At 51.0% G+C, this 13,477-nt stretch overlaps 1 pseudogene; it reads right to left on the bottom strand.

The window, feature by feature from the left end:
• Nucleotides 1-271: 271 nt before the first annotated feature.
• The window catches only part of LOC144580614 (protein NLRC5-like), a 57,437-nt pseudogene continuing 44,231 nt past the window's right edge, over nucleotides 272-13,477 (bottom strand).

Raw genomic sequence — 13,477 nt, 5'->3', positions numbered from 1 at the left:
AGGCCTGTAGTCAGGACATGGCTAAGAGGCACAAGTCTGATGCCAAGGCCCTGGCTGATCTGGAGGTGCCAAGGCATCCGGGGCAGATCTGGGAAACAGACCCAGGCAGGGAGCTTGAAGCTGCTGTCTAAAGGAGGAGAGGGCCCCGTGAAGAGGGGACCATGGACTCTGCCACGGATCAGCCTCCTCTCCAGTCCCATCACCCCGCAGGGATTACCCGAGCATCTTCCCAGCCTGGCCCTCTTTGGAGAAGTGAATCTGGAAGCTCTGCTTAGAGCCCAGGATGCAGAGAGAAGGGCCTGGGGAAGTGTGGTGCCCAAACGTGCCAGCCTCCTAGGCACCCAGGGCACCCATGGGACACAGAGAGGGAAGTGGGGCTGCACCGACAGGGACAAGGGAGGGTGGAGGCCTCAGAACCAGAAGAGATCTCCAAACTCATTCTGTGAGCATGGTGATACCTGGCCTTCCCACCCCATGGTCTCTGTGGTCCCCCAGGGCACCTGGGCAACAAGGGATGGAAATTATGATCCCATGCTCAGGAAACCTGAGATTCAGAGACAGGCAGAGATTGCCCCAAGTCACCCAGATGGAGGGCCACGAAGTGTGGGTGCCTTGCTTATCCCATCATCAGCCAGGGACATCAACATCCCCTTATTTCGCTGAGGCCTCCCGGACACATAGGCAGGAGGACAGGGTCTCTACCAGGCACAGGGCACTTTCCTGAGAGGCGTTGTTGTGACTCAGACTAGAAAAGAAACAGGACTGAGGATGGGGGTGGAGGCAGGGTCTCCATGGAGCCCTGCCCAGCCCCTTCTGTCTCTCCTCCAGCTGTCATTTCCAGGAACAGAGGCCTCCATGTCTAAGCATCCATTCTCCAGATGGACACACTAAGGCCCAGAAGGACACCATCCCTACCCAGGCAGAACTGGCCCCAGAACCTGAATCTGTGAGCTCTGTACTCACCCTGTGGTCTGGGGCAAGGCACTGATAAGGCCAGGCTGGCAGCTCTAGCCCCACCTGGGTCAAGAATTTTAAGCACAAAGTTGAGTTGCTTAGCAACAAGTGGTGTCCTGGCTCTCGCTGTCCACGCCCCAGGTTACTGGGGAGATGAAGCAAGTGTGTGGATGACTTCCTAAGGCCCCTTGTGAGCTGCAGGGACATCTCCAAATTTATGTCCCATAGATTGGGTCAGAGGAACTTCAGGGACAGGATGGACCCGGAGACAGGTAGCTGCAATCTCACATCAGCTGGTTGGGGATGGAATGTTGCTTCCTTGTCCTGGGGTCAGCTTGGCTGTATGAATGTGCCACGGGGCAGCTCCATCCCACCATGAGTCATAGCCTCTCTTGGGTGTTTGGTGAAGGCTCTGCCCATGGTGGGTGTGAGGGACAGAGAAAGGGACCCAAGGCCAGGGGAGTGAAGGCAAGGGAAGAATTGCCCCTTTCCCTCTGTAGTCCTTGTCCTCCGGGGCTGCAGGGAAATGCCCTCAGAAGGAGCCCCCTCGTGGTCTTGGCCCAGGGAAACCTTCCTCCTTGCTCTCTGTCCTTCAGGCTGCTTTCCACTTACTCAAGTGAACTGGAGATAGGCACCTGCGGCAGACATCGCAGAACGGATCTGATCCTACCATCACCCAGCAGGTTCACTGAGAGGCTGTAGGGTGTAAGGAGCAGTGGCAGTGGTCAAAGGTGCCTCCTCAGCCTGAGATGCTCCTCAGTCACCAGGAGTTTGCATCCACTGTCACTGATACTGAATCCCATGCCAGGGTCACCAGAGGCACCACCATCACCACCACCACCAGTATCACCACCATCACCAATACCACCAGTATCATTACCACCACCACCACCAGTATCACCACCATTACCAGTATCACCATCACCACCATCACCACCACCAGTATCACCACCATCACCACCACTCTTTCATTATAACCACAACTCTACACCACCAAGCCCACCACCACCACCGCCATTGCTTCCATCACCACTAGAATGACCAACAACTCCTACTTTCCCTGCTACCATCCCCTCCCCAGCACCACAGTAAAACCTGTCCTCATTGTCCCCTTCCATATTGGGTGACCACTCCTAGCTCATGTGCCTCCAGCAGGCTTTCAGGGTTAAAGAAAAAACAATTTGCTTTCACCATGCCCTTGGCTTGCATGATTTGGAATCCACAGTTTTTGAATGAGAAGAAATTCAGGAAAAAAAAATGTTTGAAGGATGCATTGACCCCACAGATTCCTTGTTTTAATCTGAGAATGCAATATCAATTTTGGAAACCTCACCTGTTTAGTTTCTTAATTCCTTCATTGCAGCATTCTGTTGTTTTATTTATTTATTTACTTTCATTTATTTATTTATGTTGAGATGGAGTCTTGCTCTTTTTGCTCAGGCTGGAGTGCAATGGCACAATCTCAGCTCACTCACCCTCCACCTCCCAGGTTCAAGCAATTCTCCTTCCTCAGCCTCTCAAGTAGCTGAGATTATAGGCACGTGGCACCAGGCCCAGCTAATTTTGTATTTTTAGTAGAGATGGGAGTTTCACCATGTCGATCAGACTGGTGTCAAACTCCTAACCTCAGGTGATCCACCTGCCTTGGCCTCCCAAAGTGCTGGGATTACAGGAGTGGGTCACCATGCCCGGCTACTTTTAGCTACAGTTTAGAAATAATATAACTACTTTGTCCTGGAACATCTTATTTTTCTCCTATGTCTTTGACTTTTTTCTTTTTTTTGAGATGGAGTTTCTCTCTGTCACCCAGTCTGGAGTGCAATGGTGCAATCTCGGCTCACCACAAGCTCCACCTCCTGGGTTCAATTAAATCTCCTGCCTCAGCCTTCCAAGTAGCTGGGATTATAGGCATGCACCACTGCACCTGGCTAATTTTGTATTTTTAGTAGAATTGAGGTTTCTCCATGATGGTCAGGCTGGTCTTGAACTCCTAACCTCAGGTGATCCTCCTGCCTCAGTCTCCCAAAGTGCTGGGAGACAGGTGTGAGGCACCGCACCCAGCCTGCCATTTTTGATGCTTGTTAATTTCATCTTTTCCTGAGAAACATTATTTAAAAATTGGTTTGTCTCATGAAGCCACTTAATAAAATAGTCTTTAGGCCAGGAGCGGTGGCTCAAGCCTGTAATCCCAGCACTTTGGGAGGCCGAGGTGGGGGGATCATGAGGTCAAGAGATCGAGACCATCCTGGCCAACATGGTGAAACCCCGTCTCTACCAAAAATACAAAAAATTAGCTGGGCATGGTGGCACGTGCCTGTAATCCTAGCTAATCAGGAGGCTGAGGCAGGATATTTGCCTGAACCCGGGAGGCGGAGGTTGCAGTGAACTGAGATCGCGCCATTGCACTCCAGCCTGGGTAACAAGAGCAAAACTCCGCCTCAAAAAAAACAATAAATAAATAAATAAATAAAATAGTCTTTAAAATAGGAAACATCTCCCTCTATTATGAAAAACAGAACACTCAAAAACATATTTCTTATTCATATCTCTTCAAAATACATCCCAAGGGCAGTGGCTCAGGCATATACTCTCAGCCACTTGGGAGGCTGAGGCAGAAGTATCACTTGCACTCAGAAGTTTGAGACCAACCTGAAAAACATGGCGAGACTTCATCTCTTACAAAAACTGAACTATTAGCAAGGCATGTAGGTGTGTGCCTGAAGTCCCACCTACTCCAGAGGCTGAGGTGGGAGGATTGATTGAGTCCAGGAGTTGGAGGCTGCAGTGAGCTATGATCACACCACTGCACTCCAGCCTGGGCAACAGAGTGATACCCCAGGTCTTAAAAAAATCCATTATTTCATCAGCCACATTTTTTTTCTTGGCCACAACAGAAACGTAAACTGTACGGCATTTTTGGTGGACAGCTCTCTCTATTTCCCACTGGTTCTATGCTGGATTCCTAATGTTTGTGATCATGGACTCCGCATTTTGCTAGCTGTGTGATCTTGGGCAAGTTCTCTCTTGCACTGAGACACACTCTGTGTCTCAGTTCCCTCATCTGTATAATGGGAACAATACTAGTATCCAGGGATGCTGGAAAGATAAAAAGAACACACCCAGCATTTAGAACAGTGGAGAAAGTGCTCAATAGGCGTAAGCTATTATTATTCCACCCATGCAGGGGCTGACTACTGGAGTACCCAAGACAGGCCCCGTGGACACATCTCAGGACAACAGACTGCAAGACCCCATGCTGGCTGGCTCTGCATCCCTCCTCAGGTGGAAGCATTTGGTACTTTTAACCACCTGCTGGGCCAACAGTGAATCCTGCATTTTAGCCCCCATCTGCCCGAAGAGCTTGTACACACTGGAGGCTGAGGGCTGCCCAAGTCAGGGGGGCACACCAGGGAACTAGCTCCACCATGGCAGGAGTGGGGCGGGAGAGAGAAAATGGATTCAGGGTATGTGACCTGAAGTCCCAGGCGGCCCTGACAGCTGGTCCTGAGAGGTGTAAGCACACACGGACACTCACATCCCCTCCAGTGCCCCTCAGGCATGCATCCATGCTCCTCTCCTTCTTCCTTCCCCTCCTCCCTCAACTTACTCCACCTGGCTGAGGTCCTTACACTTGCTCAGCAACCAGCACAGTGACTCCATGTGCTCCTGGCTGAGGCTGCAGCCCGTGAACCTGCTGGGTGGAGGTAGAGGGACAAGCAGGGAATGGGGCCTTTGGCCACTCAGACCACCTCTACCCTGGCTAGTTCCAGGCACAACCTCTGAGCTCCAGGTGGGTCTCCACTCAAGTTTGGACCCTCTGGAAGTGTCCAGAGTCCCCTGCTCCCTTCCTTACAGTAGATCCCCTGGACCTGTGTTTCTTCATGCTGTGTGAAACAAGCCCCCTGCAGTATTGCTCCAGGGGAATGTTTTGTGGTAGGCAGTCTGTATACTGCTCTGACCACCCAGGAGGCAGATCTACTGGTCCCCAACATCCATTAGATGCCTAGGCATGGTTCAAGGGGGCTTACCCACAGCACATGCCTTTCTGTTCCTCGTTAGATCTGAAGTGTAGGGTTGCATGGTGCAGAGACCTGGAGCAGACAGCACCTGGGTCAGCTAGCTGCAGTCAGAGCCTCAGGATGCCCCCGCGGAGCCAGCACCCCTTCTCCAGAAGCCCAGCTTCTGGTTGGGTCCTACTGTCTTCATTCTACCCCCTCATACCCACAAGGCTCCAGGCGCAACTCTTCAGGACTAGTTCTGGCTGTCTCAGGGGAATGCCCACTTGAGATCCACCTTTTTAACCCATGGGCACAGGCTGAAGATGTCGGCCAGCAGGAAGGGGCTTCTTGGGGACAGTGCCGTCTGGCTCAGCCTGAAAAGGAAAGGGGATAGAACCCAGCAAGATGAGTGGACAAGGAATCTGGCTGGGCTGGAGGGTAAGGAAAGGGAGGGTGGGGAGGGCTGGGAGCTCAGCAAGGCAACAGGGAAGCAGGCAGGGACTCAAGGGGCACAAATAGGGCTGAGGGTCAGGCAGATTTAGATTTGAGGCCCTGTTCTGCTTACTGGCTGTGTGACTTTGGACAAGTCACTTCACCTCTCTGAGCATGTTTCCTTATCTGGAAATCTTGAGGTATATGCAGGTGCACTGCCAGGCATGGGATCCACGTTTGCTGTTATTATTACCATTGTTTTTATCTGCAAGCACAGATTTCACAGGCGAGTCCTTGCTCACAGAGAGTGGGAAGCTTTGGGCCCTTAGGGCAGTTTTTAAACCTTAGCTCTATTGAGATGTGGGGTCTGATATCTCCTTGTTGGGGGCTGCCCTGTGCCCTGTAGGATGTTTAGAAGCATCCCAGATCTCTATTCATTCGCACCCACACCCGCAGTCATGATCACCAAAAATGTCTCCAAACATTTCCAAATGTCCCCCAAGAGCGAATATCACCTCCAGTTGCAGACCACTGCCTTAGAGGAAGTAAGATGGGTTCACTTTGCCCTCAGAGGCAGGCTCAGCACCTCCATTTGCCTCACCCAGTAATCCCCCATGAGCTGGTCTGTAAATTTCACTCCAAAGATCCGCCCTAAGTCCATCCACTTTCACCCCACCCCAGCAATGATCAGCCCCTAGCACCCTTCGCCCTGCTGCACACATCTCTTCCCATTCTCAGTCCCACTCATATCTCCCAATCCCGTCTCTACCCAGCACTCAGACTGAGCTTTTGAAAATCCAAATTAGGGCCAGGCACAGTGGCTCACACCTGTCATCTCAGCACTTTGGGAGGCCGAGGTGGGTGGATCACTTAGGTCAGGAGTTCGAGACAAGCCTTGTCAATGTGGTGAAACTCCATCTCTACTAAAAATACAAAAATTAGCCAGGCATGATTGTACAGGCCTGTAATCCCACCTACTTGGGAGGCTGAGGCACAAGAATGGGCTGAACCTGGGAGGCAGAGGTTGCAGTGAGCCAGAATCGCACCACTGTACTCCAGCCGGGGTGACAGAGCAAGACCCTGTCTGTCTCCCCCCAAAAAAGAAAGAAAGAAAACCCAACTCATTCCTCTCCCTTTCGTGTTCCTAGGAACAAAAGTCTAAACTTCTTCCCACGAGGGCCAGGCCCTCTGTGACCCAAACCCAGCCCATCTCTCTCTTCCTGCTCTCCTAAGACTCTCCCTGCCAGGCACTGTGCTCTGGCTACACTGGCTTCTGTGCTCTTCCTAAAGTCTACCAAGCTTAATCATGCCTCAGGGCCTCACACATGCCATTCCCTCTGCCTGGAATGCAGCTCCCCACTCTCCACAAGATGTGCTGTTTCTCTCGTTTAGGTCCCAGCTCAGCACCCCTCCTCAGAGACACTCCCTGACTGCTTCTGCCATCATCTAAATCACCTCTCCAGCCACTCTTCACTGCATCCCTGAGAAAATTCCCTTATCATTGGCTAAGTTCATCTTATTTGATTTTACTTTACTTATTTTTCAGCTTGCTACCATAAGATGAGCTCCAAGAAGGTAAGGACACAGTCAACTTTTTCTGCTGCATCTCCGGCACCTCACAGTGCCTGGCTCAAAGTAGGTACATAAACACTACAGGTTGAATAATATGAAGTTTAAACCCTGGCAAGGGGTCAGGCCTGCCACCCCACTCCAAAGGCAGATGGGGAGTCAGGATGAAGCTGTGTGATTTAGGCAAAGGGAAGTTCCTCCCTGGTCCGAGGTTTCTAGCCTGTTCAATTTTAACCTGCATTTTTTTTTTTTTTTGAGACGGAGTTTCGCTCTTGTTACCCAGGCTGGAGTGCAATGGCGCAATCTCGGCTCACCGCAACCTCCGCCCCCTGGGTTCAGGCAATTCTCCTGCCTCAGCCTCCTGAGTAGCTGGGATTACAGGCACGCACCACCGTGCCCAGCTAATTTTTTGTAATTTTTAGTAGAGACGGGGTTTCACCATGTTGACCAGGATGGTCTCGATCTGTTGACCTCGTGATCCACCCGCCTCGGCCTCCCAAAGTGCTGGGATTACAGGCTTGAGCCACCGCGCCCGGCCCTGCATTTGTTTTTTGTTGTTGTTTTTGGAGACAGAGTCTTGCTCTGATGCCCAGGCTGAAGTGCAGTGGTATGATCTCAGCTCACTGCAAACTCTGCCTCTGGAAATCAAACAGTTCTCCTGCCTCAGCCTCCCAAGTAGCTGGGATTATGGGCATCTACCACCATGCCTGGCTAATCTTTGTATTTTTAGTAGAGGTAGTGTTTCACCATATTGGTCAGGCTTGTCTTGAACTCCTGACATCAGGTGATCTACCCGCCTCAGGCTACCAAAGTGCTGGGATTACAGGTGTGAGCCACCGTGCCCAGCCACCTGCCACTTTTTATGTCCAAAGGAGTCCTTTCTGACTCATTCTGTCTGGGCAGGGTGGGACTATTACAGGGTGCATGGGTGTTGTGAGCTGGGCTGTAATTGCCACTCTGGAATGTCATCATGTCTCCTCCCTCCCTCCTCAATAAAACCCAAGCATAAGTGAGATCCTGGAGGTGACGTGAGTCATCTTAGGCATCCCAGAGAGCCACAGCCTTTGCACTGATATTGCGGTTATTAGCACTTTAACTTACTTTCCTGTTGTATGTTTTCACCTCAGCTACAGCTGCTTTCCCTGCCCTGCTAGAAGAATGTTTAAAGTAAATCCTTCTAAAATTATTTTCTTTTTGAGATGGAGTTTTGCTCATGTCACCCAGGCTGGAGTCCAATGGCCGGCTCTCAGCTCACTGCAACCTCTGCCCCCCAGGTTCAAGTGATTCTCCTGCCTCAGCCTACTGAGTAGCTGGGATTACAGGCACATACCATCATGCCTGGCTAATTTTTGTATTTTACTAGAGATGGGGTTTTACCACACTGGCCAGGCTAGACTCAAACTCCTGACCTCAGGTCATCTGCCCACCTCAGCCTCTCAAAGTGCTGGGATTACAGGTGTGAGCTACCTCACCCAGCCTAAATCCTTTTAAAATTCTAACCAGTCTGAGATGAAATTAGAAAATAGTTTGAATTCTTTGAGAGATGCTCCTTAAATTCCCCTTTTGCAGGGTGTGATGGTGATCTTTAAAAGGTAGAGTGTGACAGTCAGGCACAGTGGCTCACACCTGTCATTCCAGCACTCTGGGAGACCAAAGTGGGCAGATCACGAGGTCAAGAGATCACAATTATCCTGGCCTACATGGTGAAACCCCATCTCTGCTAAAAATACAAAAATTAGCTGGGCATGGTGGGGAGCACCTGTAGTCCTAGCTTCTTGGGAGGCTGAGGCAAGAGAATCACTTGAACCTGGGAGGTGGAGGTTGCAGTGAGCCAAGATTGTGCCACTGCATTCGATCCTGGTGACAGAGTGAGACTCTGTCTCAAAAAAAAGTAGTATGTGACATATATGGGACCTACATCTGTACAGCCTCTTTCTATGGGTGGGTGATCTTCCTGAGGGTGGGAAGACATAGGACAGCTCACCTGTCACAGACCTTCCATTTTTTAAAGGTGATTTTAGAACACTTATTCGAGTCCCAACCCTAGGGGACTGGGTGGGGGATATTAATCTGATTTGTCAGATGAGGAAACTGAGATGCAGAGGAGGCAAATGATGCCGTCTTAGTTGGACAAAGTATTAGGGTGGAGCTGGAAGCAGATTTGAGTCCCTGTTGTGCCAGGTAAAATGACAAAACAACCTAAGGAAAGAATGGGGTGGGTAGAGGGCACTGGAAGGGGAAAGCAGGGGGTTGAGGGGTTAGAGGGCAGGTACAGCTTTGCAATGAAGGAGCCTTAGGGACACAGGCACACAGAACCGGGAAACAGGCAACTGGTCTTACTGCAGCAGGCTCAGCTGGTGGAGTCGGCACAGGCAGTGCAGCAGTCTTCAGGCTCTGGTCACTCAGAACCTCTCAGGACAATCTGTGAAACAAAGCATGTGAATGAGGTGGGGGAAACCTTCCAGGAAAGCAGGGAACATGGCCTCACAGCCAGAGTCTTCTGGAGCTGGGACCTAACCAGGGTCACCTGAAATATTCCATCCCAGCATGGGGTCCATGGGTTATCCATGGGGCTGGAAGGGGAGGAAGGTCTTGTAAGTTTGGAACACATGGGGTTAAGCCAAATTAAATGATTCTGTTTGCTGCATGACTTCCCTGAGCCTTTGATATGCTGCTATGCATTATGAATTTCCAAGGAACTACGGTAGAGTTTCCCCCAAACTAAATAGACTAGCAGAATTAATTTTTGAGGGCCGTGAAGGTTAGTGTTTTGTAAAACATGTTTGTTAAGAAAAGAATGCAGCCAGGCTCGGTGGCTCACGCCTGTAATCCCAGAACTTTGGGAGGCCGAGGTGGGCAGATCATGAGGTCAGGAGATCAAGACCATCCTGGCTAACACAGTGAAACGCGTCTCTACTAAAAACACAAAAAAATCAGCCAGGCATGTTGTCGGGTGCCTGTAGTCCCAGCTACTTGGGAGACTGAGGCAGGAGAATAGCTTGAACCCGGGAGGCAGAGGTTGCAGTGAGCCAAGGTCATGCCACTGCACTCCAGCCTGAGTGACAGAGTGAGACTCTCTGTCTCAGAAAAAAAAAAACCAATTAGCCCAGCATGACAGTGTGCACCTGTATGCCTTGCTTCAGGAGGCTGAGACTTGAGAATCACTTGAATCTGGGAGGCAGAGGTTTCAGTGAGTCAAGATCACACCACTGTACTCCAGCCTGGGTGACAGAGCAAGTCTTAACCCAAAGAAGTGAATATGACGGCAGAAATTCAGCATACAACAAGTCAGCAAAGGAGATAGGGACTGGCTCAGGTCTCTAGTTTCCCATCAACACCAAACCAACCAGCTCATCATTGTCCAGATAACTAGTCAGAACCCACTGCATGTAGGAGACACTTCAGACAACCACCTTGCTGTCTCTGCTCTAAATGGAAGAGCAGGGCAACTCAAGACTTTGAGTGCCCTGGGGTTTACATGCAGCACCTTCTTTGGGGGCCTGGACCTCTACTGTGTTCTCCTGCCTTTGCCACCTTCCCCTTCCTCTCTTTCTCTTCCTTTGTCCTCTGCAGGCTGTCCTCTCCCCTCTTGTGGGCATCCAAGAGCCTGGCCCATCTGGGCAGCTTTCTCCTCTGGCTGGTTGGAGGGAGGAATGAAGTACAGGAACCCCACATAATTGGCTCAGTGAGCTGGGGGGTGGGATAGGGTAGAAGGAGCTGTCTGTGGTCTTGGGGCTGGAAGCCTCATGGTGGAACCTCTGCCAGAGCCCAGGCCGCAGGCCCAACTCTCCCCTTTCTGCCCCAGGGACTGAGCATGGGCCCCTGAGGCACAGTTAAGACAAGGATCTTTACTGAAGGGTGGTCTTCCAGAAACACATCCTGCATAGCATCCCACCAGACCCCAAATACACCATGGGCTCTGGTTGGCAGAGGAGGTGCTTACCCCTCCTTTTTTTTCCTAAAGAAATGGAATTTTCACCCTTGACCACATACCACATGGCACACCCATATGTACACAGGCAAAGTAGACCCACAGTGCTTGAATTCAGGGAGGGGGGATGGAGCCCCACTATCATCTTCCCTGGCCTCCCTGTGGTGGAACCACAGGACACAGTTGGCTTATCACTGGACTTCAGCATTGAGTACCTTGATGACTATTTATAACAATAATCTTGCAAATGTTCACAGTACTTTCCAGTTGGCAAAGTGCTTTCATATTCACGATTGCCTTCTCTCCAACCACAGGTGAGGGAGGGGGCCCTAAAACCCCCAGCTGTGCTCAGACCACCCAGCACTGCCAGTGGGCTTTTCATAAAAAGCTTCCCCTGCAGATGGCCTGCCTGGCTGGCAGTGCCTGCATCCCAGTCTCCTTGTGTTCCCAGCATCTGGCCCAGTGCTTGGTATACAGTAGGCACTTAACAGTCCAGTCATGTAAGAGTGCTGTTTGCAGCATTGGCTGCAGTGCTATACAAAACAAAACACCGAGAAGCAGTTTGGATCTCAGTCTAGACCAAGTTTGTCCAACCCACACGGCCTGCGCATGCTGCCCAGGATGGCTTTGAATACGACCCAACAAAAATTCATAAACTTTCTTAAAATGCTATGAGATTTTTTTGGTGATTTTTTTTAGCACATTGGCTATCACTGGCGTTAGTGTATTTTCTGTGTGGCCCAAGCTTCCGATGTGGCCCAGGGAAGCCAAAAGATTGGGCACCCCAATCTAGATTTTAGAAGGAGGTGATGGAGTAATGTGCGGCACGTCCCTTACTATGGCAATTTAGTATTAAAAAGCATCGGCCAAACACAGTGGCTCATGTCCGTAATGCCACAGCACTTTGGGAGGCCGAGGCTGGTGGATCATGTGGTCAGGAGTTTGAGACCAGCCTGGCCAATATAGTGAAACCCCATCTCTACTAAAAAATACAAAAAATTAGCTGGGCATGGTGGTGCATCCCTTTAGTCCCAGCTGCTGGGGAGGCTGAGTCAGGAGAATCACTTGAACCCAGGAGGTGGAGGTTGTGGTGAGCCAACACTGTACTCCAGCCTGGGTGACAAAGTGAGACTCTGTCTCAAAAAAAAAGGATATTAGTATACACTCTGGAAAAACAGATAAGAGGCAATCAGGGACCACTGACATTGGAAGACTTAGGAATTATCATCAATAGTATAGGTCTGAGCCAGGCTTAGTGGCTCATTCCCATAATCCCAGCACTTTGGGAGGCTGAGGCAGGTGGATCACTTGAGGTCAGGAGTTCTGGGCCAGGCATTATGGTGGGCACTTGTAATCCTAGCTACTCAGGAGGCTGAGGCAGGAGAATCACTTGAACCCAGGAGGCAGAGGTGGCAGAGAGCCAAGATCTCGCCATTGCATTCCAGCCTGGGCAATAAGAGTGAAACTCTGTCTCAAAAAAAATAATGTAGGTCTGATCATGGTTTTGTGGTTTGAACCTGGAGGAAGACATGGGAAGGCCACACCCCAGGGAGATCAAACCAGATTGTGTGGTTGGAAGGGCTGGAAGGGCATTTGAGATGGGCTCTGGAAAGCAAGAAAAAAGACTGAAGCAAAACGGCAAACAGAAATGCTGTGAAAACACAGGGCATGAAACTGTAGAATACACCTAGTTTATGACTACAAACAGGTAGAAACTGAATATGCAAATAGGCAAGGAGTAGATGGTCCTGTGGACACATGACAACACTGATTTGCTGAGAGAAGATGTTGTTTAGGTGAGGCAGATTTTGTCTCAGATTCCTTTATTATAAGGTAATTACTGTACTAGGATTGCCACAATGACAATAAAAGGAAAGGCTGACCATCCTCTGTGATGAGGAAACTGAGGCCTGGGGAGTTGAAGCTCTTTTGAGCCAAGAGTCCTGATTCCAGGCACAGTGTCTGGTCACAGACCAGGGTGTTCTGGGGTGAGTAAGGTGGTAACCCCACGGGGAGAGGGGGTGCCTTGAGGAAGGGCTTTCAGGAGTGCTAAGCTTCAGCCATGGAGACAGGTCCCAGTGCGTGCCCAGGTGAGGCCCCAGGGGTGGGGTCAGAGGTGGACAGGGATCCCAGGTGCCCTGAGCTGAGTGGATGGTGCAGGTAAAGTTTTCCCCAGCCCAGCAGAGCGTCTCCCAGTGGGAGACCCAGTAGGAGACATGGGCTGTCTAAGGCTGGGAGCTGCTGAGAGACAGCCAAGTTTCTGCCAAAGGCCAGGGGACTCTCGTGGGGCAGGGCTGGTGGGGCCTGGTGGGAAGAGACTGAGAAAGACTCACCTGGCCTCTAACCAGGAAGCCCCCTCCCAGGTCACTGGGCAGATGCCCACATGGTGCCCTCTAGGGCTATGTCCCTGTTACTGGAGTTCCACTGGTCCTGGGCATGCCTCCAGAGTGGCACAGAGGTGGGTGAGGGTCAGGGGCTCCAGAGGACACTCACTGAGGCTGAAAAGGGGCAATGGGCAAGGCAGGCAATCAGAGAAGGCCCAGGGTCCCTGGCTAGCCCCAGGGGCACTCTCCTTCTCCCAGCATCCCTCACT

The sequence above is a fragment of the Callithrix jacchus genome, chromosome 20 (assembly GCF_049354715.1).
Source record: "Callithrix jacchus isolate 240 chromosome 20, calJac240_pri, whole genome shotgun sequence".
Taxonomy (NCBI): domain Eukaryota; kingdom Metazoa; phylum Chordata; class Mammalia; order Primates; family Cebidae; genus Callithrix; species Callithrix jacchus.
The sequence above is the reverse complement of the archived record's forward strand: the minus strand, read 5'-3'. Positions and strand labels throughout refer to the sequence as shown.